The 22,544-nt window shown below is 36.0% G+C and overlaps 1 long non-coding RNA gene across 1 annotated transcript in view; it reads left to right on the forward strand.

The window, feature by feature from the left end:
* The first annotated feature begins 1,913 nt into the window (after positions 1-1,913).
* Positions 1,914-22,544, forward strand: part of LOC103739121 — a 56,682-nt gene continuing 36,051 nt past the window's right edge. The window contains exon 1 of the long non-coding RNA XR_607480.2: positions 1,914-1,997. This is a non-coding gene — a long non-coding RNA (uncharacterized LOC103739121). The remainder of the gene's footprint in view (positions 1,998-22,544) is intronic.

The raw sequence follows: 22,544 nt of genomic DNA on the forward strand, positions 1-22,544 counted from the left end.
GCAGGGGAAGTCTGCACACTTGTTTGGAGAAGAAGAAAAGGAAAAGCACAGGGATTTCTTGTCCCTCCTTCATGTTCTGAGTTGCCAGGACTGACCAGACATCACTGAGAAACACAGGGCCTTTTAGCGTTCACAGTGTTTTCACTTCCACAGGGTAAGTGCTCCATGCAAAATGGGAATTTAGAGGCAAGATCAAACAAATATCTTTCAAACAGTGGCGCGTTGTTATTTCTGTATTCCTCCTCTCTTTGTGTGTTAAGGAGGAAATAATAATAATAATCCCAGCTGATGTTATTGAGCATTTACTGTGTCAAGCAGGTAGTGTGTTACTTATGCAATGCCATTTCCTGCTCTAAGAGCCCCATGAGGTAGGTGCAGAGCAGATGACACTGCAGTCTAGAAAGGTGAAGTACCTTGAGCAAAGTGGCAAGGCTGGGATTTGAACCAGAAGCTTTCGAAAACCTCACTTTTAACATCTATTCCGTGCACAACCTCTCTAAACAGTTCCCTTAGAAGTATGTTTTGCGTTTTTCATTTAAGATTTTAGTGACTGTTCCTTAATAATAGTTCTGCTATTATCTTAATCTTTACAATTTTCTGCAATCAAATCCCAGAGTTTCCTAGAGACAGGGACTACGTCTCCCTTACCTTTGAGTCCCCCGCAGCTCTTAAAACAAAAACCTCCTACCCAGAATGGAAGCTAACAATTATTTGTTGAAATGCACTTTACATTATCTCTGTATCTAAATAGAGCCCATCTAAACAAGTCCACTTCCCCAACACTGGGGTTTTCCTCTCTTCAGCCACCCCTACTTGTTTTGTTTTCCAAAGGTTGATTTTGAACTGGAGGGACATTGCAGTTGTCTTGTCACTTAGCGTGATTTGAAAGTGAGAGTCTGTGTAGTGCCTTTGCCTGCCCTCAGCAATCAGGCCTCACACTCACGAGGCTCTGATTGTAGGAGTTGCCTTATTTGCATTGATGAGGATGAGCCAGCTGCTAGAGCATACAGAACTGCACCTGACACAATCACCGAGTTCAGGATTAGCGCAGGGAATCAGGAATCCACTGAGCTGCATGGCAATCTCAGCCCCCACATTAGAGTCACTCATGCAAAATGACCCAAATTTGCAATGAGCACAATTAACAATCCAAAGATGTGTGTTAATTTGTGGCCTAATATTTTCTACATTTCCCTAAATTAAAAAAAATAAATACATGCTTTTCTCGATGAGTCTGGGCATGTAAACAATTCAGGAGACAAGAGGTTTGTAGAAAATGCGCAAACCCCAGAAAACATAGATTTTTTCTGAGCAACTGGCCACTCGGCCAAAGTTTGACATCACACAGAGTAAGAGCTTTGTAGTATCATTCCCCTTTTTGAATCAGTAGATCACAACTGTGTATGAGGATAAAATAATAAAACTAACAATGGCTATCTCAAAAAGAAAAGAACAACTTAAACTTTAAAAAAGGATTTGAGATTGTATATCAGGTATTAATATTTTTGAGGCTGGGTTTGGATTACATATGACCACAGATATAGTCAGTTATTTCACAATGTCCTGAGAGTACAAGAGATAGTGCAGAATTTTTATTAAAAGGAGTTTCTAAATCAAATAGAACATTCTCAAACCCTGGCATGTGTTTCCATGTGTTCACAGTCTATAGGTATTGAAATTCTCACCTATACTTAAGGGGGGAAAAAAAAAAAAACACAACATTTTGCAAAAAACTTGAATAAATGATCATTCCAAGCAAAAGCATGCAGTTCAAAAGCTAAACCTCCCATTGGAGAACAGAAAATTTAATGAGCTTTTAATGGAATGCAATGCTCAGAGTAGTAAATTATTTGTTAGTTGACGATGCAATCAGCATGCTGATTAAGGTTGCTTGGTTTTTTACTAAACATTAACTGAATGAAAACGGGTAGTCCTTGTTCTGCTTGGGGGGCTTTAAGGAAGCAAATGGACTTTCAGAACAGAGACTGTCAATAAAGGTGAGTGCACTCCAGGTGTCATTTGAATATGATGATAAAATACTAGTGATAAATATTTAAAAGCATTTTAAATCCACAATGTTCGCCTAGTGTATTGTGGACTCTGTTTAAAGAAACAGTAGGCCTTAGCAGACTGAACAACGACCCCTCTATCTCTCTCTAGAAAGAAATATCTAGATCTGCTTTCTTTTATTGCAAGAGAAAAAAGGGGGTGGGTGTGCTTTGAAAATATAAACCAGCATGGACTCAGGGACCAGGAACTGCTTGGGAGTTTGGAATGTAAACCTAGAGAGAGAGAGAGAGAGAGAGAGAGAGAGAGAGAGAGAGAGAGAGAGAGAGATCAAAACAAAGAAAAAATATTCCTGCAGCAAATAGAAGAAAACATCTGTTTGTCTGGATAGATTGAGATAAAAATTTAATTAAGCAGCTTCGATTTTCTGATGTTTTAAAAATAATTGCTATTAGAATATTTATAATTTTTAAATTTGTAAATGATGGCATTCTGAAGACATAGAGCATTGTGATGTTAGCGTTATATTCTACTTTAATAGAGCTGAAGGACTGTAAAAGAAAAAGCACAAAAACTGGAAATAAATTATGTAATTTTCTGGCTAAGATTATTAACAAAGAATTTGTTAAAAATATATATATGCAGTATATGTTAGTCAGTCTGTGCATTTGTCATAAATTATTGTTTAAGAAAGATGTTTTGTGTTATTAAATCTGTTTATATTATTAGATTGATTTTTTTCTCTGAAATGAGACGTTTTTGTTTGTTTTTCCTCCTGCCCCTTGAAAAATCGTGGGTTTATAGGTTAATTTTCTTTGAATAGCTACAAAGTTCTTTTTCTATAAATCCCAATTATTTTTATTATTGGTGATTCTCTGGCAATGGTCAGGTACCCTTAAAATCCGATAAATAACTACCTCTCACTTTTAACTATTCCTGTTTATGACCCAAGAGGTTAAAAGCCTTTGACTGGCATTTGACTTCTGACCTCATATAAATGTTATCTTATCAGTTCCTGCTTGTTAACTTGTATTGAGTGCTTGTCCCTGATGGCTTTTAGATAAAGGGTTGTGGTGTTTTTTTTTTTTTTTTTAAATATATTTCCTATAGTAACTAAACCATTTGTATTGTTCTATGCCTGGTGTACTCTAGTCTACACAGCTGCTACAAATCTACTAGAAAACACCAAATATATTTTTATTTATTCTCTACACTATTTTAAATTTGCCCTTATGGGTGGGATTTTATGATTAAAATATATTTATTATAATTAATGGTAGTAATTCTTACTGATTTTAATCCCTTAGCATATTTGTCAGGAAGCTGGTTAGCTTCTTATTTTCTCTTTTTTAAAAAAAATACAAAAAAAAAAATTAGCTTTGCATTTTGTACCAGCGTGAGATGAGTTAGAGAGATAATTTATGGAAATCTTGTCTCCCCAGACTTCAAAAGTCTGCCTAATGAGAGAGTCATCAGTAAGATATATCTTTTTTAAAAAATCAAACTCAGGCCATCAACAGTGCATTTGCTAACCTTTGGGGAAGAAGGTGGTAGCCTAGCAGTCTCCTTTGCCCTTCTGTCCTGAGAATTAAGAAAGATTTGGGCCTTTTATTTCTTTTGCAGTGGTATGTGTTGTTCACACATTCAACTGTGTATGTGTGTGAGTCTAGTCACTATGCACAAACCTAAATGCATTTGAATGCTTGCATTTTAATCTCTCTCCATGGCATCAGGAGGGTACTGTAGGCAGATGTTGGTGCCTCAGAGGCTGCTTCATTTGCAAATGACCTACAATGTGGTTTCTAAACAAAATATTACATTAATTTCTACATGGAGAACAGGCAGTAAGGAGGGGAAAGAAGGAAGAGGCAGCCATCTTGGAGTCGTTCTGCCTTTTAGCTTCATTCTTCCTCCTGCTAAGGCTCAGTAGTTGGAATATTATCTTTATTTTTAATTGGCCCTCAGCATAAAGCAAGAGGCATATTCAAGAGATCTTTGTATTTCTGTTTGGAGTAGAAAGAAAGTTGTAATCTCTTTGGATTTTAAATAATAACTGAGAATATAGACAAGCACACCTATTTATTATTCTCTATCCATCTAAATAAATGTACATATAAACGAAGCATATGCCACAGCGGTAAGAGACCTGTACAAAACCTGTTAAGGGAAACAAATATCTATTTGGACCATTCATTTGCTGCTAGCTAAAGGATTGATATGTCAGGAAAGTTATCTGCCCCTCCTCCTCCCCCATTCTGTCTTTTCTCCACAAACACACTCTCACATGCATGTACACAAACACACATTCAGACACCCCACCATGGTAAAATGGCAATTTCAAAAACTTTTTTTGCAAACAAAAATTCCCTTTCTCTTCGATGGTAGATATTTAGGGAAGAGTAAACAAAACAAGCAGCTTTCTAGATTTTTTTAATTCATTTTATTCTCTGTGTGTGGACAGCTGCTGGGCTCTGGATTGTCCCTGCACTGCTTCCATCCTGCTCAGATTCGGGCAAAACACAGGTTTGATGTAATTTGTCCCAACTTTTCATTTCAACCATTGCTTTTCTTAAAGTGCCCAGAGTTTAAAGTCTGCAAAAGAAAAAGAAAAAGAAAAACCACGGCAGGGGGAAAAACAAACCAACCCCCAAACTGGTGCTGGTATTCACTGCATTGACACATTCTCAAATGTTTTCTCTGCAGTTATAACACAAAAGCGCTTTCTTCCCTGTTTTGATGTGTTAAAGACAGAAAGAGAGAGGATACTTGGATGTGGTAAAATAAGAATTTGGAAGGCACAGGGCAAGTATTTCTCCTTTGAATGCCCAGTATGTGTCAGTAGAAGGTAGACACTGCACAGTTTAATATTAATTAAATTTCTTTGAATATGAATGGGATAAAAAGTTTAGTTCAAGCACTCTATTGCACACCCACTGAACTTGCAGTTATCAGTGTTGTGTTGCTTTGTGCATTTAGAAGTGAGTCCATAGTCAGTCACTCCACTATCTCTGAAACCAGGAGAACAAGGTTGCTAAGGCTCTCCGAAAGGGGTGTTAGCAGGGCAGTAACAAATTATTATCAAATTCTGCTATTTGACAGACGAAACTCTAAACTTTTATTCCTTTAATGTCAGTAATCAGAACTAATTTTCCCAAGTAATATTTTCTGTAGAATGTTTTATTGAAATAAATAAGGATTTGAGCAATAAATAGCAATGTGGTTCCTGAACACTTGTGCTCTACTGATCGAATTCTTTGAGTTAAATCCCAGAGTCCTTTTCAACTGGGCTTTACATCCTGATTTTTTTTTTTAAATAACAAAGATTTAAACATATAAGCTGGTGAAAGTTACAGAACCATTTTCACTGCTATGGAGTTCATGTTTTAATGTATGGTCCTAAGTCTCGGAATACTTTAGGAAGAACATAGTGTTTGCTTTAACTAGTTTCTATACATACCAGTGTAAGAGTTTCAAATTGTAGTTAGAGGAACAAGAAGATGAAGGGAAACCAAGGCCTTCAGTTCTTCTACAAGGTTAGCACTCCAGCTTTGTAAAGTTATCTGAGAGAGTACTCAATTTACTGTTCGTGTGTTCATGTTTGCAAGCTTACTGTAAGAATATATTAAGAAATATGCTTCATTTAACTTTTTTCTCTACTCCTTGTCTCAAAAATCAAGCTTGTTCTGTTTGCTGAAGGCAGAGGCTTTTATGATGTTATGGACCTTTTTATGTTTCAACAAAAAAGTTGAGAACATTGAGAAAGAAACACTAAAATGCTAGGACCCAGGTTAGTGCTGTCACGCCTTTGTGAGGATGGTGCATGTAGGCTCCCACTGCGCCTTGGTCTCTGTCCTCTTTTTTTTCTTTTCTTCATTTCTGTGAATTGGTCAGGTCCTTCCTACTAGAAAGCTTGATTGGCCACACTCTCCCAGGTAGATTCTCATTCTCACTCCCAGAGCTTGTTTGGGGTTTGTAATGGGTGTGATTTCCCTTACTTTAAAAGCTTTGTGATTTTGACTCAGCGATCAGGGCCTTTCTCTGGACATGCTCAAAGGGTGTGTTGAAGATCATAAGCCATGTTTGTATTCTTATGGGAAAATGGAAAAATAACATCCATAGGCTTCTGATCTAAGGGCACAGCCTGGACATACACCTTGTCCTCTTCACGGCCTCATCGGCCTTAAAGAATGAATATATTCATCCCCAAAGTTGCTGCTTCAAAGTGACCAGTCAGATGCTAACAGGTCAGCTGGCCATCCTGTTGGACAGAGGGTCCATAAATCAGAGAAGCGTTGATATGGTTGAAAGAAGGTAGTCCAGCCTGAGGGAAGCCCCGTAAATCTCTCCAGGAGCTTTGTTCCTGGTAGGGGTGGGGGTGAGAGTTGGGGTAGCTGGGGCTGTGGGCTGTTACTAATGCCCTGGCCCTCCTGCAGTGGGTGCTAACTTCTTGTGCATGAGAGCTGCCGCCACCCTTCCCAAACATCGGCTGCGTGGAAAAGTCAAGCAGGCTGAGCCCTGATTTTCATTTAATAGTCAAAACCAAGATGCATTTGGGCTATGATGATAGGACAGCTCTCTTGAAAAGATTATTTGAACTACAAAGGCATTCATTTAGGGTTAGCAATGTTGCAAAAGGGCCTGCTAGAAATTAGCAGCCTGTCCTGGTATTTGGAGAGCAAGAGTGACAACTTATTGGAAGTTCTCAAGGAATCATTTATATTTCACACTCCACTAGGCAGCTGATTTGAGATTGTCTGTTAGCATAACAAAGGCTCTGAGCCTGTGAACTTCAGAAACCTTTCGACCTCTTAGCTGCTGGCATGAATAGCCCCCAGTCCTGCCTATAGAGATCTCCCAAAGCTCCCCTGTTCGTGGCTAAATTGTTAATCAGGGTAATTTAATATAGTTTTCAATATGCCTCATCTCTTATTGGGAAAGGTATTCACAGCTTCCCTACCCCTGAAAAAAAAGTTCTTTTATTCAAGTGTGAGAGGGGCAGCTGCAGACAGACCCCCATCTCTTGCTTCTCCCCCCATTCCTTCTTCCCAGCCTCAATGTTCTGAGCAGCAGCCACACGGGAAGGGCCAGAAAGGGAAACTGGAAGGACGTTCCCTCGGCTTGCACTCCAACCTGAACCTGAAGCTCTGTGTTGATGCTGGGAAACAACCAAACAAAAACCAAGGCTCAGTCATAACTGAAACCTCAGAGCCAACACACACACCACACACACACACATACACACACACACACACACACACACACACACACACACACACACGCCACACCCCATTCTCCATCCTCCTCTTAGCACAGCCTTTCCCCTCCCCCCTCATCTCCCAACTCAGCTGCTCTTGTGGCCCCAACAAAACGTAGCAGACCCCAAGGCCTGCTCGTTTTCATCTCTGTCATTCGTCGGAGGCAGTCCACACTGGCTTGCACACTCCTTCACACAGCCACACTCAGCCTGTGATCTGCACTGTCCCGCAGCGTCACATACACTTTCTCTCACAGGCTCCCTTGCACAGTATCAATTCACATGCACACTAGTTAACTGAAAAGGGCTGGAACACAAATATATTCGATTTAATCCAGTTAAGACTTAAGAGGTCTCGTAGGATATTATTCAATAGTTTGAAAACCAAGTATAAAACTCAGATTTTTGTACACTGTTTCACATCAAAGAAGTCTACAGTGTGCCAATCTTTCACTTTCCACCAGCACATGCTCAAAATAAATAAATAAATAAAGTGAATAATAAAGCAATCACAAGCAAGGCACTGGTTGCAGGTGGATATTCTGCTAAAATATGGTGGTCTTATCTTTGTTAATTACTATGTTCCTAGTGCCCACATGCAAATTCAGGATAATAATTTCATACAATGAAGAAAAAATATGAAATCACTAACTGTTTTTTTTTAATTAAAAATAGAAAGATACAATCTCTTAATCGTATTTTTACTCTTTCTTTTCCACATAAGAGTTTTAGGCCATTTATAGAATGTATTTGGGTATTTCTGGGTTGCTTTGGTGATTCTCTGCAGGTTTGGCGCTCTCTTTGTGTGAGTTGAGGCCCTGTGTCTTGTGCCATTTCTTGCATGTGTTTGGTTTTGGTTGGTATGTTTGTCTCTTAGCCTCCTGAAGTTGGCTAAAACCAGGATCTAGTGCTTGAAGTATTTTCTTTGACTTTTCTCTAGGTTAGAGTGGTCCCTGATGGGGGTTGGGAGACTTTTTTGACTCACTTGGGGTCCTAATCTGGCATCTCAAAACTGGTGGGAGGCAGGAGACAAATTTCTGTTTACAGCACCAGGGGAAGGGTTATTAAACTTCCAAAATCAGAAATGCAAATATAGACCCACACTTAGGAGCACAAAACAAATAGTCCAGCTTCTTTCCCAAGTTCGTTTTTCTGGGCATTAAAAAAAGATTAAAAATTAGGTCTCTTAATAATTTAAATATCTAAACAGTACCCACATCTAACAAACTGAAACAGAAAATAAAATAACTATATATGGTTATGGATTATATGGATTATATTGTATTCCTCAAATCGACATTTTCCTGAAAAAACAAACAAAACAAAACAGAGAGCCTCAAATTTCAGTGTTGTGGAAGGTTTATATAATGAACATTTTTTTATTAATAATCTGTACATTATTCATTTTAATGATGTGTATTTTGGCTTATTTTATTCTTTAATGATTTTCATTGTCTTGATGCCTTAAACTAGAATATTTAAAAATATCAGTTGATAGCTATTACAAACAACCAAATATTGCAGGTTTCTCTTTTAAAAAGTCAAATAAATGTGAAATCATTCATTCACAAATTAGCAGAAATTTTTGACTTTCATTAGATGTGTTGAGAAAAAATACTGTGGCTTTAAACTCAGGACAGGAAAAGCACACAATTGGCATTTTTCAATGCTTTTGCTTAACACTGTTTTCATTAGCCTTTCGCTCATTAGAATTTATGATCCATGTCCATCACTACACTTTCACATCTCTCATGTCTGTTAAATTTTCTAACAGAGGTTAATAAGTACAAAGGAATATAAGGCCTATTTGCTTTCATCGAAGGTGCTCAGTATTTTCAGGTTGTTTATATTTGCATTTACATTTTTTCCATGGTATTAATTTAAATTATTAAATTTTGACTGAAATTAATTGTATTGGATTTAAGAATTAACAGGGAGAGTTTCAAAAGGAATTAAGTTAAACGATACAAATCTGCTAAATTGTAATGTTTTCTTGGGCTTGGGCCATCTAACGCCCCCTCCAGCATGGCAGAATTGAGGCTTCATATTTGTGGAAGAAGAGGGGCTGGGGGGGGGGTGGAGAAGGATGTATATTTGGAATGGTGCTTGACAGGGGGAATGAACGCAGACACCAGGACAATTATATTACAGTCCCACTGGGAATGCCAGCACCAAATTTAGCCAGACTGATGGGGCACTGTCTAGACGGTCCCTTTTGTGTATCAGCTGTTTTTTCCTGGCTTTATTGCATTCCCTGAATGTGTGAGTTGAACATGCATATGGATCCCAAACAGCCATTCCTGCTATTAAACTTCCTCTCATTTGGCTAAGATTCAAGGGTTGTATATGCCTACTGTATTCCTTTTATAATATTTTGTAATTAAAATTCAGCTTTCACATTAGTGGTTTAAAAAGGTCACATCATAAGACAAAGTAGAAGGTGACTAGGCTGTTTCTTTCTATGAAAAAAATGAACTAGGTAAACATTTCTATCTTTTCAAATATGCCCACCTCTTTTCTACTGAAGTGAAAGAAAGCCATAGAGATAAGAAATAAAACAATGAGAGGAAAGAGGCAGACTACATACAAATTGCCACCCTTCCTTTTGAAAAGGGCAACAGATAGAAGAAAGAATGTTTATTAAATGTTTACAGTGTAATTAACAGTACTGTGGGTGATTTTGCTCCCTCCCCCGCTTTCCTTCTATTTGGTAAACCAAATGGAACCTATGAAGTCTTTAGATCCCCAAACTCCTTTAATATTTAGTTACAATTGCTCTGTTGTTGTTGGGCAGATAGGAAATGCCAGAGACATTTCACATCTGGGCAACTATCAGGATTTTGTTTTGTTTGTCAAGGTAGTACAAGGAGGATAGGGCTTCCTTCTAAGTGAGTACAGCACCCACATAAAATAGTCATTGTTCACAGGAGTAGGAATACACCCTTAAAAGGATGGAACTTCATGGGTTATAGGTTAAGAGTTTGAAATGAATACAAATTAATATTGCAATTAGAGAGTGAGAAATAGAAAAACACATTAATGCTAATGGAAGAAGGTATGAGATCCACCTCTTTTAATAAAAGGTTTATCTGCAAATTTTGCCTACAGTCACCAACAACTGAAAACCGTGAGAAATTGGAATTTCACAAAATGTAAGTCATTGCAAATAAAATCCTTGCTTCATATGAGAACCCCTAAGAACTGTTTCATCAAATAAGAGTCCATGTTTCATCACACTCATAACTTTTGCTAGTACGTTTGCACAAGCTACACTTGCTGAAATTATTTTCCCTTAGCAACAACAAGAAAAAAACCAACAAAAGTTTTTATTTGAAGAGAAAAACAGATCTAAGTTAAAGTTAATGATAGAAAAAACACTTTTAAGTAGTTACAATCTTGTTTCACAGAGTAAATTTTGTTGGTAACTAAATCACAGAATGTAGATTTTTTAAACAGTGCTTTTCAATGCTTTGCTGATAGAATATAATAACTATTGCTTACAATGCACAATAAAGACTTTATCCATCTTTTGTGGGATGGATATCAAAGAGACAGATGGATATCAAAGTAAATTCTAATTTTATTAACAGGAGAGATGAGAAGTGATCTTTTTCTTCTCTGTCTCTTTGTCTCCCTATCTCTCTGTCTCTCTTCAAAACATCATATAAGAAAATTAACAATCCTGAAGTACAATTAGTGACAGGATGGGGGACATATTATAGTTGAAAGAAGGGACAGCCATTTACAACTGACAATAAACATATATAGACCTTCAGTAGGCATTCAGAGGCATTGGTGTTAGCAGCCTCTGAAGGCCAACTTTGGTATAATAGAGAAGAAAGTATCATGAAAAACAGGGGCAGAGAAAGAAGGAAAGAAGGAAAGAAAGAAAGAAAGAAAGAAAGAAAGAAAGAAAGAAGAAAGAAAGAAAAAGAAAAGGGAACCCTCACAACAGAGAAATAGGGAAAACACTATGCAAATGGGGTGGGTAGATTATTTGGGGTGGTTGATATGCAGAAATACTGAGTGAGAAAGGAGAGAGAGAGAGAGAGAGAGAGAGAGAGAGAGAGAGAGAGAATATTTTAAGTATTGTTTTAATCTAAAACAGAGATGCTTCCAGGAGAATGAATTCCAATGGAGCTGAGCCAAAAATAATTATAGAGATTTTCTTGTTTTGTTTTGTGAATGAAGAATGGCTCTTTTCTCTGGAGATATGGAGTGAGAAAGAGCCAGAGCCCAGAGATTGAAGTGATGCCCCTCTGCCCCTTTACTTCCACACGCCACAGTGGCAGACCTTTTTTTCTTCTTTCCAATAGCTATTGGCACAGAATTGTGCAAGAGAAGTGGCAGCAGCCCTCAAGCCTTAGCTAGGTTTTCTTTTCTGACAATAGCTTGTTTACTCTGATAGGGCTGAAGTAGTGAAATTGGAAGCAAGATTGGGGTGGGGGGCAGGAATACCTATTTTAGGTTTTTGAAATAAAATGGAGCTATTTACAACTAAGAATATTCCCCTGTTTGAGATACTTGAAACTTCCTTTGGGGATTGTTTTACCAATTACATTTGTTCCCTTGTTTTTCATCATCAATAGCAGGCTACTAAAGGAAATAAGTATTCTCTCAATTTTCCTCCATTTTCTCTGTGATGTAAAAATCTATCTTGGAACTTTTTTTTTTTTTTTAAACATGGAAAAAATAGTCATTTGTTAAAATAGCATAAGCTGTGACTGAATTTTTGTGGAAGCAATAAAATACATTCCTCACGAAAGCAGGAGCAAAAAGCTTACACACATGAAATGCCCAAGATTGGAGGAGAATCCTACACATTAATAGACTTTTGTGACAGAGTAATCACAAGCATCACAGAATTAATATCTAAACACTACTAATTTTCTTAGGTTAAACTGAATTACATACAAATCAAATCATAGCACAGGTATTGCCCGAGCTAAATCTCATTTTAGGTGCAGTCCAATGTTACAGAATGTATTGTGATTCATAGATGCTAATTGTACAGGTAGTTTTAAGGTATCACTTGTGTCTTTGTGCTACATCAATTTGATTTTTTTTAATGATATATTTCACAAACTCAAGAAAGAGTTCTTTTCCTCTGTGTGGTATTTCACAACTTTAAGAAATTAACATTTGGTTTTACTAATGTTACCTGCTAAGTTCAGTTTAGTGACCCAGCAGAAGAGTAGTGTGGAGTTGCACCTTTAATGGGTTAACACTAAATGATCTTGATAGGAATTTAAAATAACTCATGTTATATTTGTAGATAATATTATCTATAACCTTAGCAAAATCAGATTTAGTTCCCTTTAGAACTTTTACACGTTAAAATTTGTCTTATTTTTCTGTCAAAGAGCTATTGAAATATATTGAAATGTTAGCAGTAAAGTTATGTAAATCTACTATGTGGATAACTGACTTTTAGAGATGAAAAATATCTTCATGTACATGGGACTTCTATTTTAGAATTTTTTAAAACTTATTTTAAATGTTACTATGAATATATTGTGTAAATCTGCAAATATGAGTTTTACGAGTCCATATTCAATTTAATTAATCCTACCAATTCACTTGACATTTTTCTCCTTCTGAATTCTCCTTTCCCCTTTCTGTCTACTAAAAGCATTCTTTCACAGAGGTAGACTAATTTTTGAAGCAGATTTTACAAAATAAAACTGACAATGGTTTTAGAAGAATTCTTTAAAAGCATTCAACTTAGATGTGTTAGAAGTGACTAAATGAATATTTAGGAATTCAAAGTACTTAGCCACACTAATCGTAACATTATATTTAAAATCTCAACCCCCAAATGAATAAATCTACTTTTAAAGAAGAATAATTATTAATATTAATAGGAATAATCACAAGTATATTTTAAGCCAAAATATGTGCTTGAGATTAGCAACAAACATGTATTCCTTAAAGAAAAAAATACCTTTTAAAATTGAAATATTGCTAGGTATGGTAGGCTATGCTGGTGATCCCATAACCTAGGAGGCTGAGGCAAGAGGATTGTGAATGTGACTCTTCAATGCATTGCAGACCAGTCTGAGATATATAGTGAGATTTTGTTTCTAAAAGCAAAGAAACAGATAAACAATAACAATAGGAATAAAATTTTCCAAAATAGCAAGGAATTTAATGATATTTATATTTATTGAAAATGTTAGTAAATATGAATTATATTAGGTTACATGGAAGCCATGAAGTCATTGAGAGAAAAATATATTAGTTTATTTTAAAATATTTAGAACATAGATACAGTAATTTACTATTAGTGAAAATGCAACATACCACACCTAGATATGTATATACTGTCACAAAAACTATAAAGTAAGGAGATACAGCTTTATAATTAATAAGTATACCAAATGTATAAGTGATAATTAGTTACATGAATATAGAGCACTTGGCATGTGCACTGAGATATCTATATTTCATAAGAATATCTGGGCACGTTTATGCTGAAGTGTTTGATATAAATGTATTTGTCATTTGTTTACACTGACCATGACACAATCAAAAGGATTTTAAAAATTTCTATCTTGACCAATTCTTTTCCAGTCCTAAATTACTAAAAGCAATTTCAGAGTTTAGCTATTCAAATTACTAAATTGGAAAAAATTACATTTCAATTGAAACCAACCATTGAAATTGCCCCAAAGGTGGCGTATTTGTTATTTTAGTTTTGTAGTGGTATAGAGCCCAGCAAATAGCTCTAGGGACGGAGGAGGCAGCAAGAAGCAGCTGAAAGGATTAAGTTGGAAACTTCCTCCAGTTTCACAGACTTCTTTGCTAGCCACAGACGCCATTATGACATAGAGGTAAGATGCACTGAATATTAAGACTTTAAAAAGAGTCTTCACACTCCTGAAAATTCCAAAGTGCAGCCAAACTTTCTGTGCATCACAGACCTCCCTGTGTTGACCCAGGAAACTGGCCACAGTTTCAGCCTGCTCAGGCCTGGGGTTTATCACTTCCTGACACAACCTCCACAATCTTTAAATGTAGTTTTTAAATGTGTTCAACAGAAATACTGATAGAAGCCTAAATATAGCTGTACTTGCTGTCTCTGCTCTACCTTCATTCATGGTGGTGGATTTAGTTAAAAGGTCCAGAATAGCTATGCTTAACAGTAAAGGGACAATCTTATTGGCTTTAGTGGGGGTCAGATATGTGTAGGAACAGGTGAACACTGGGGGTATTTGAGATGAACACCCCCTGAGGACATGTACACACTTCATTGATGTGCTTTATGAGGGATAGAAAAGTATGGCACACTACAAATAAAGCTGTTAGTCTTTTTTCCAATATTGAATGCTATTTTCTATATCTAGGACATACAGAATATCCAATATTTATGATATAAATAGATGACTCCACATAAGCACTGCTAGTGACACTAGGTGTTTATTTGATCATAATCAAGGGCTACCTGGTAAGCACTAAGTGACAATAAAGCATATTCTTGCTAAAATATTAGGTAAATTGATAATAGAGAAAATGGTCACTTAAGACAGAAAAGTCAATAGAAAATTGCAGTAATTATATGTGTCTTGCACATAAGCCTACTGTATTATATCCAGTGTACAATATGCTATTATGTAAAAGAGAAAGTGTGGTCCTCTTCTTGATGATACAGCTGCATTAGGAAGTTTTATAGGATGGCTTGTTTCCCAGAGCACATTATGCTTTTCCACATGCTTTTCTTGGTAGAATTTCTCCTCCCAGTTAAAAACTGGTTTTCATCACACAACTGCATAATTATTTTTCCACAACTAGCTATAATTACTTGTTTTGTGTATCTCTACTAAAGTGATTCAGTGTTTGCTGTTCTATCTCAAAAAATGCATCTGTATTAGAGGCATGTACAAAGGGGTGTTCACCTTATATATATAATGTATTGCTATATTGGTAGGAGCACACAGCCCCAATTCCTTGCAAAAGGCACAAATGTCTACATTGCTTTGAACTTTTCGTTTGGAACACTATGTGAGAATAAAACTGTAGGTAAAAATGAAAGTAAGAGCCTTACAACATGGGAATTACTTAGTTCACAAAGAAACTCCTTCTCCTATGGATTCACAGTGAGTGACTGAGTGAATGAGGGTCTTGGAAGGATTTTTGATAGTGTCATCACAGAAGACTCTGGAATCTGCATTTTGAGATATACCAAACCAAAACTCAGACAGACATCAAATCATTAGAGAAAACCTAATCATTTTGTATCATTCAGGAGATGCCCCACAAATGAAAACAAAAATTGAACCACACCTGTCCTGCCAGCATCCATCCGCCTGGGAATAAGCAGTTCTTTACCTTTTCCTTCCATGTCCTGTCTGTTTGTGGTCCTCTTTTCAACTTCTCTGTACCCCTAGTTTCCCATGTCCCCCTTTAGCCTTATTCTTCAGTGATACCAATAAAAACAGCTTATTCAAAGCAAATGAGTTTAAGCTAAAAATAAGTGATTGGTATGTGTCTTTTATTATTATTTGCAAAAATACAGCTCTGGCAGTGTATTTTTTTAATTAATTGTCTTAATGGCATACAAAATAGTGGGCTTCACTATGACATTTTTGTACATATATGTATCTTGTATTTTACTCATATTTGCCCCCATATCACTTTGTCCTGTCCCTCCTTTCTCTTCTTTTAGAATAATTTTAGAAGCAAACCTCAAAACAGAGAACTGAAATGCTACTTAATGTTTCCAAATTTATTTATAAATATATGTAATGTTAAACGTAGTGAAGCCTTGTGAGACTACTTTCGTGCTTACTGATCCCAGGGTGCAGAAAGAATTAGCTTATCTAGGAAAACTCAAAGTCATAATTAGCCTTGTGAATTATAATAATCAGGTCTCATCCTGCTTTTCTTTCTCATGTGGTATTCCCAGTGGGAGTTCTAAATGAAAAATGACTACCGGATTGGGCATTACTAATGGCATACCTGTGAAATATGAGCATTTTCCTATAGTAAAACTGAAAATTGGTCCCATCTTGATCTTATATTTTTCAATTAAAAGAATAGCATCACCATATTTTCCCAACTAAATAAGTCTTAATTTTAAAAATAACCCTCAAAATTAGAAAATGAATGAACATTTTTCTTCCTATGTAAATATCTTTCCCTTTTAATGCAGTTATAAAGCTATATTTTATTTTTATTTTAAAAAGTTTTGAGTCTGTGTTTGATAGTCCTTCCTGAAACAAATAGAAACAAAAATCAAGAAAGGGGAAAAAAATATCAATGAAACCCAGTAGAGAACTGAAGTTGTTCTCAAAGATCTCGGATCAGATTTTTTCATAATTTGACCACTCAAGTCACCTAATCACTTTCTGACTAATTGTGGTGATTGACTATTTTAATATGTGGACCCAACCTAAATGAAGAGGGAAAATGCAATTGCTTGCCAACCTTGAAATTTTATGTTGCGAAATAGAAGTACATCTTTGAAGAGTCATAAGACGGCGAACCACAACTAGTTTTAGAAAAACAGGCAAATTGCAACAGTAATTGTATATCAGCTTTGCATAGCTCCAATACCCAAAAAATTTAGGACTAGTCAGTCTATCAACAGGTAAATAAATGAGCAAGTTCTAGTGAATTCTGTCAATGGAATATTATTTAGCAATACAAAAGAATACATTGCATTTTGCAACATGGAAAGATTCTCAGTATAATTGTGACTGAAAGATGCCAGACAAAAAAGGGGGAGTAGGAGCTGTTTTTGTAATACTGTAGGAAACTCAAACTAATACATAATGACCAAAAATAGACCAGTAGTAGGATGAGGTTATTGTGGGTGATAAATATGCTCATTATGTTGGCAGTGCTGCTGGTTTCACAGATATACACATGTATAAAAACAAGTGATAAGGTCAAATATGAGTAGTTTGTTGATACCATTTTTAACTTAACAAATTTGTTAAACACAAAAGGGCTACTCAGAATGCACACATCAAATCAGAACCAAGTAAGCCATTACATAAACAACCACACACTAAGTTTTGGAGTTACCTAGTAAAGTAGGACCATATCAATTGAATATAAAGAATGTGGAGATTCAGATGTTTATGGCCTCTAGCTGATGTTCAGGGCCCCTGGTCTAAATAAAAGTCCTTTTCCTTTTTTGCTTGTTAAAATCAATACATTTCTGAATGAGAACACCATGAATTTTAGGTTCTATTACTTGCAGTGCTGAAAAATGTGTGTCTTAGGACAGGTGATAAACTGATGTACAAATGTTGCTAAACAACTGTTTGAGACAGATGTAAACTGAAAGATGCTTTTCTCCTGAATCCATCTATGAAGTCTTTTAGTTTTATAATTTTTTTGTCACAACATCTCAAAAGACTTTTCTCTTTCTTTCCTTTCTTATCATGTTTATGATAAAAAATGAAGTAGAAAAGGTTCCTTGAGGAGTGTATTTAGTCAAATAGCAGAAATTCCCTGAAAATATTTGCCCCAGATTATGTGAGCTGATCTGTTTTAATCGGTTTTAGCCAAACTTTGCTCAAATCCAGAGGTTATAGAAACACCACATCAAATTTCTCTTCTGGATTAGAGCATGATTGCTTGTGGTTCCTACCAAAGTACTTAGTTTGACAGTCTGAAGGAGAGAGATAACTCCAGGCTGTTGTTTGATGGTTCTAATTTTTATTACAGTAAATATTATGTTTCCTTATCATTAGAGTTTTAGATGCATTTAATAGTTTTTGACACAACGTTACATACACCTGGGAAGAGGGAATCTCAATTGAGGAATTTCCTCCATCAGACTTGCCTGTGGCCATGTCTATGGCACATTTTCTTGATTGCTAATTAACATACTAGGGCCCAGACCCCTGTGGGTGGTGCCATCCCTCAGCAGGTAGGCCTGGCTTGTATAAGAAAGGTAGCTGAGCAAGCCAGAGAGAGGAAGCCAGTCAACAGCATTCCTCCATGGTCTCTGCCTTAGTTGTTCCCTCCAGGTTCCTGCCTTGAGTTCCTGCCCTGATTTCCTTCAGTGATTGTGATCTGGGGAGTTGTAAGATGAAATAAACGTTTTCTTCTCCAAGTTTGTTTTGGTCAGAGTGGTCTGTCATAGCAACAGAAAAAGCAAGCTAGAACAATTTGTTGCATGACTTGAATCAGATCAGTCTCCATCTTAAGGAGGGGAAATAATTTTTAAGTATTTTAGAGACCAAGGTAAAAGTCAATAAACATATGGGAAAAAGTCTGGAGGGAAATTGAATGTATATGTAAATTGACATTTCAGTGAGAAAGTGCTTAAAACTTTAGGTCCATCAAATACATGCCAGCAAAACTGAATTAAAATTCAGCAAGTAGAATTTGTTTGTAAATGCAGTAATGCATGTGTTTGACATTGCCTGAAAGACAAATATTTCTCCATCTTGACATATTATGATTTAAATTTGTTGTTCTGATTTTAGAAACATATTTTAAGTGTATTAATAAAAGCATTCATATTTAGAGTGAGATACATTTAAGTTTTTCAAATATCCTCTCTTCATTTTAGCCAGGGTTGATGCTCAGAAATTACGGATTACTGATTATAGTATCTGCAATAATAAAAATGTGCCATTGGCTTTGGACTTGATCTTATAACTTGTCTTACTTTGAAATGTAATGAATGCCTGCATTTGAAACTTTATGTGCCATTATGATTATGGTTTTTCCGTTGGACTTTTTTTTTTTTTCAAAATGGACTTCACCACTGAATAACAGAGAAATCAGTATTTCCTTTTCTTTTACACTCTCCTCAGGCATCTTGTTTTACCTTCTCATGTCTTCATTCTTCCCTCCTTTCTGTCTTCTTGCTTCATGATTTAACAAGTTTTTCTCCTACTATTACATGTCCCCTAACTTCTTACTTACCTTCTCCCCCATTTAAGTACTAGTGATCAGACCCAGAGCCTTACATCCTCTAGGTGGTCTCTTCACCACTGAACTGTCCATTCATCATTTCTTGTCCATTCTTAGTTGTTAAAAACATTAGGTACAGCATTAACTATCCATCTTTGGAAAGTGCGGGTGGTACTGTTTTGTTATCACTTTACTACAGCTTTTAGCCTTAACTAGGACCAGTTTATTGTCAAAAAAATTCAAAAGATTTTTAGGAAGTCCTAGGACTTCATCCTTCAGATTCTCAGCACTGTACATAGGAATATAATAAAATGAGTCCACATCCTGTCACTCAGACTATTTGAAAAAGGGTTTAAAATCAAGATGTTTGGAAGCCAGTACATTCAGCATAATCTTGTGCTTAGGTTCCTGGAATTGAGGCTTCTTACTGGAACCATTCCACTGGGCCACCCAGGATTGACATGGTGCTCTCTCTTCAGGTTGACTCCTTTCTGTGGAGTCATCTAATCTTCACGTGTGACTTCCGGTTATCATATACTCAGTCAATTTCTCATTCCTCTCTCACCCCTTATCTTAGGGGAGGTATAAATGGGCACCACATTTATATTTACAGTCACATTTCAGATGTCTGTGTTTCTAGTATTTGCATTGCCTAAAACTTGCCCAACTTACCAGACTTTAGAACTCAATATGATGACCTATGTGAGATATTTTTACAAATGATAAAGTATGATTATAAAGATTATTTGTTTGGCAAAAACAGAAGACTAGGAACTGATGTGTCATAGTAATGTCAACAGGTCTATACTGTTGTGTCTTAGGCTTTTCTTTCACAGAGAATCAGATCTCTAGGCAATCAATGAGTTGTTCCTTACTTATCCCAGGGATATGGGATAGTTGTCAATACTGACTGTTTGAGCATGGAAGTCTAATGATGAAAAGAAAAGAGGCTTATCTTCTCCGAAGATATTAAAAGAAAATATCTCTGGCCAAGACTTTCATATGACACCTTTAACATATACTGTCCATACGCCTATTCTCCAAGAACATAAAGACTTTCCTTATTCCCTCATCGATCTATTAACACAAAATTCACTTTCTAAGTCACTGTTAGAAGTCATTGATATTAGAATAGCCTTATTAATTAATGAATAACATAATTATTATTAATTACTCTTAACTTCATAGTATTTCCTATAATATGTTCCAAACTCTTAATCTTCAGAAAGATAGAATTCAGAGTTACCCCTGAGGACAGTGGAATCCACAAAACCAGACTGAATTAGAACAAAGAAATAAAAGTATATAGGATTTGAAAATGAAAACCTGAATAGCTCCTACAAATTTTCGCATTTAGTTTGGCTGCATCAGGTTCAGTTTTTAAAAATTAATTAGTACAATAATTAGTTAAATTATTGTACTAAATTAATTAGTACAAATTCCAATTTCACTTTACACATTTCTTTTATTCTTTAACTAGCCAATGATGGCAACCATTTAAAAAATATGTAGATTGTAACATTTGGAGGATAAAAAATTTTATCTATTTCCATTTAAATTTTTGCAAAAATTAAGACTCAGTAGTTTTTGTAAAGCCTAAAATGATTACTAAGGAGTCAATGTTGATTGGAAAAAAATAGTTTTAATTTATGTCCAAATAAGTTTATTGGGGTATTTTAGAATTTACTAATCTCTATGTATTTGCCTTACTTAAAATTATATCCTTTACACATTATTTATTGGTTGCTTATTATTTTGTAGGCTTTTATTATTGTAGTCAAAGAACAAGATACCATGTCAACACTTTTTCTGATACACAGCAATCAGTAAGAACAAATTGTACAGATTCTTGTTTGACTAAGTAAAATCATACTATAGGGAAGACCAATGTAGCCTAAGAAAATATCAAAGGCAGGGATGGACAACTGGGTATGGAATAAAGGTGAATTTCTTTGCCTTAATATCTTTCAGAATGGAATTGAGTGAGAAGTGTTAAAAATTACATATAGTTAGACATAAATTTCATCTATTCCCCCAAATAGCTTGTTCAGTTATTCCATTCAACTGATAATTTATGGTTCAATCCAATAACCTCTTAATATGGTACAAATTTAAGATTTTTCCCGCTCCTCTTGAGACTGCTAGCTCAAGCAAGGTGCTGTGTGACATCCTTTAAGGTGTCATTCTATAAGAAGCAGTAAGTGCATACCCAGCTCATTAAAAAATAGTTTGAGCAATGGCTGGAGGGATGGCTCCTCTTGCAGAGGATCTGGATTCGGTTCCGTTTCCAGCACCCACATGGAGGTTAACAACCACCTGTAACTACAGTTCCAGGGGATGATATCCTGTTTTGCCTCTGTGGGCATCGCATGGATGTGGTACACTTCTGTACATTCAGGCATAACTCTCATACACAGAAAATTAAAATAAGTGACTGAAAAAACTGACCAGGTATGGTGGTAAACACCTTTAATCCCTGCAGACAGGTGGTTGGATCTCTATGAGTACAAGCAAGGCCAGCTTGGTCTACATAGTGAGTTCCAGGCCAGCCAGGACTTCAGAGTGAGTCACAAACAAACAAACAAACAAACAAACAAACAAGCAAACAAACAAACAGTCCAAGCTGGACATGGGCTATATCTGAAGTCTGAACTGCTTGAGAAACAGAGGAAGGAGTACTGTTGAAGGCTAGGAAATATCATATGGTCCTGTGTGTAAAAAAAAAAATAATAATAAGTAAAGTAAAAGTCTGCGTAGAAAATGTGATGTTCTGCAGAAGCATACAGTGCCTCTAGTGCTGCTGCTGTTACCTTAGTGGTCTTCAGTGGTTGCTGATCTTTGTTTCTTGTTCTTACCTCAGAACTTGACATTGCATGTATGATTACTGGGAGGCAGATTGAGCTGCCTTCCATTACCAACCCCTCGCTCACTGCTGACGCTCCCTGGCCTTCTTGCAGCCTTGCTGACTCTAGTTCTGCATTGAGCTTGGTCTTCCAGCCTTGTCCAGTATCTCATCTATTTTAGCATATATGATTGTTCAACTCAGGAAAATAAGAAATTTATTTATTTATTTATTTATTTTTAAAAGCAAAGTTTTCTTTATTTTTTTTTATTTTTTTTTACAATTAAAGTTACAGTTTTAACAATATACAAAATATTACACTAATTCAGATTTTTTGGCATAATGATTACAGATTTGATAAATACATTTTATATCTCATAATAGCGATGAGGATTATACAAAAGCTATTAAAACAATTATGAGAATAAATTCTATCGTCACCCAAGTATCTAAAGCCATTTTCCCTTGCGTTCCTCCAGAATGATTTGCTCTCATTCCCCACCTCAACCTGAGGAACCCCAAGAAGACACTTGTTTTTTTTTTTTTTTTTTTCATACAAAATAC

Source organism: Nannospalax galili, unplaced genomic scaffold, assembly GCF_000622305.1.
Source record: "Nannospalax galili isolate Female #2095 unplaced genomic scaffold, S.galili_v1.0 scaffold918, whole genome shotgun sequence".
NCBI lineage: Eukaryota > Metazoa > Chordata > Mammalia > Rodentia > Spalacidae > Nannospalax > Nannospalax galili.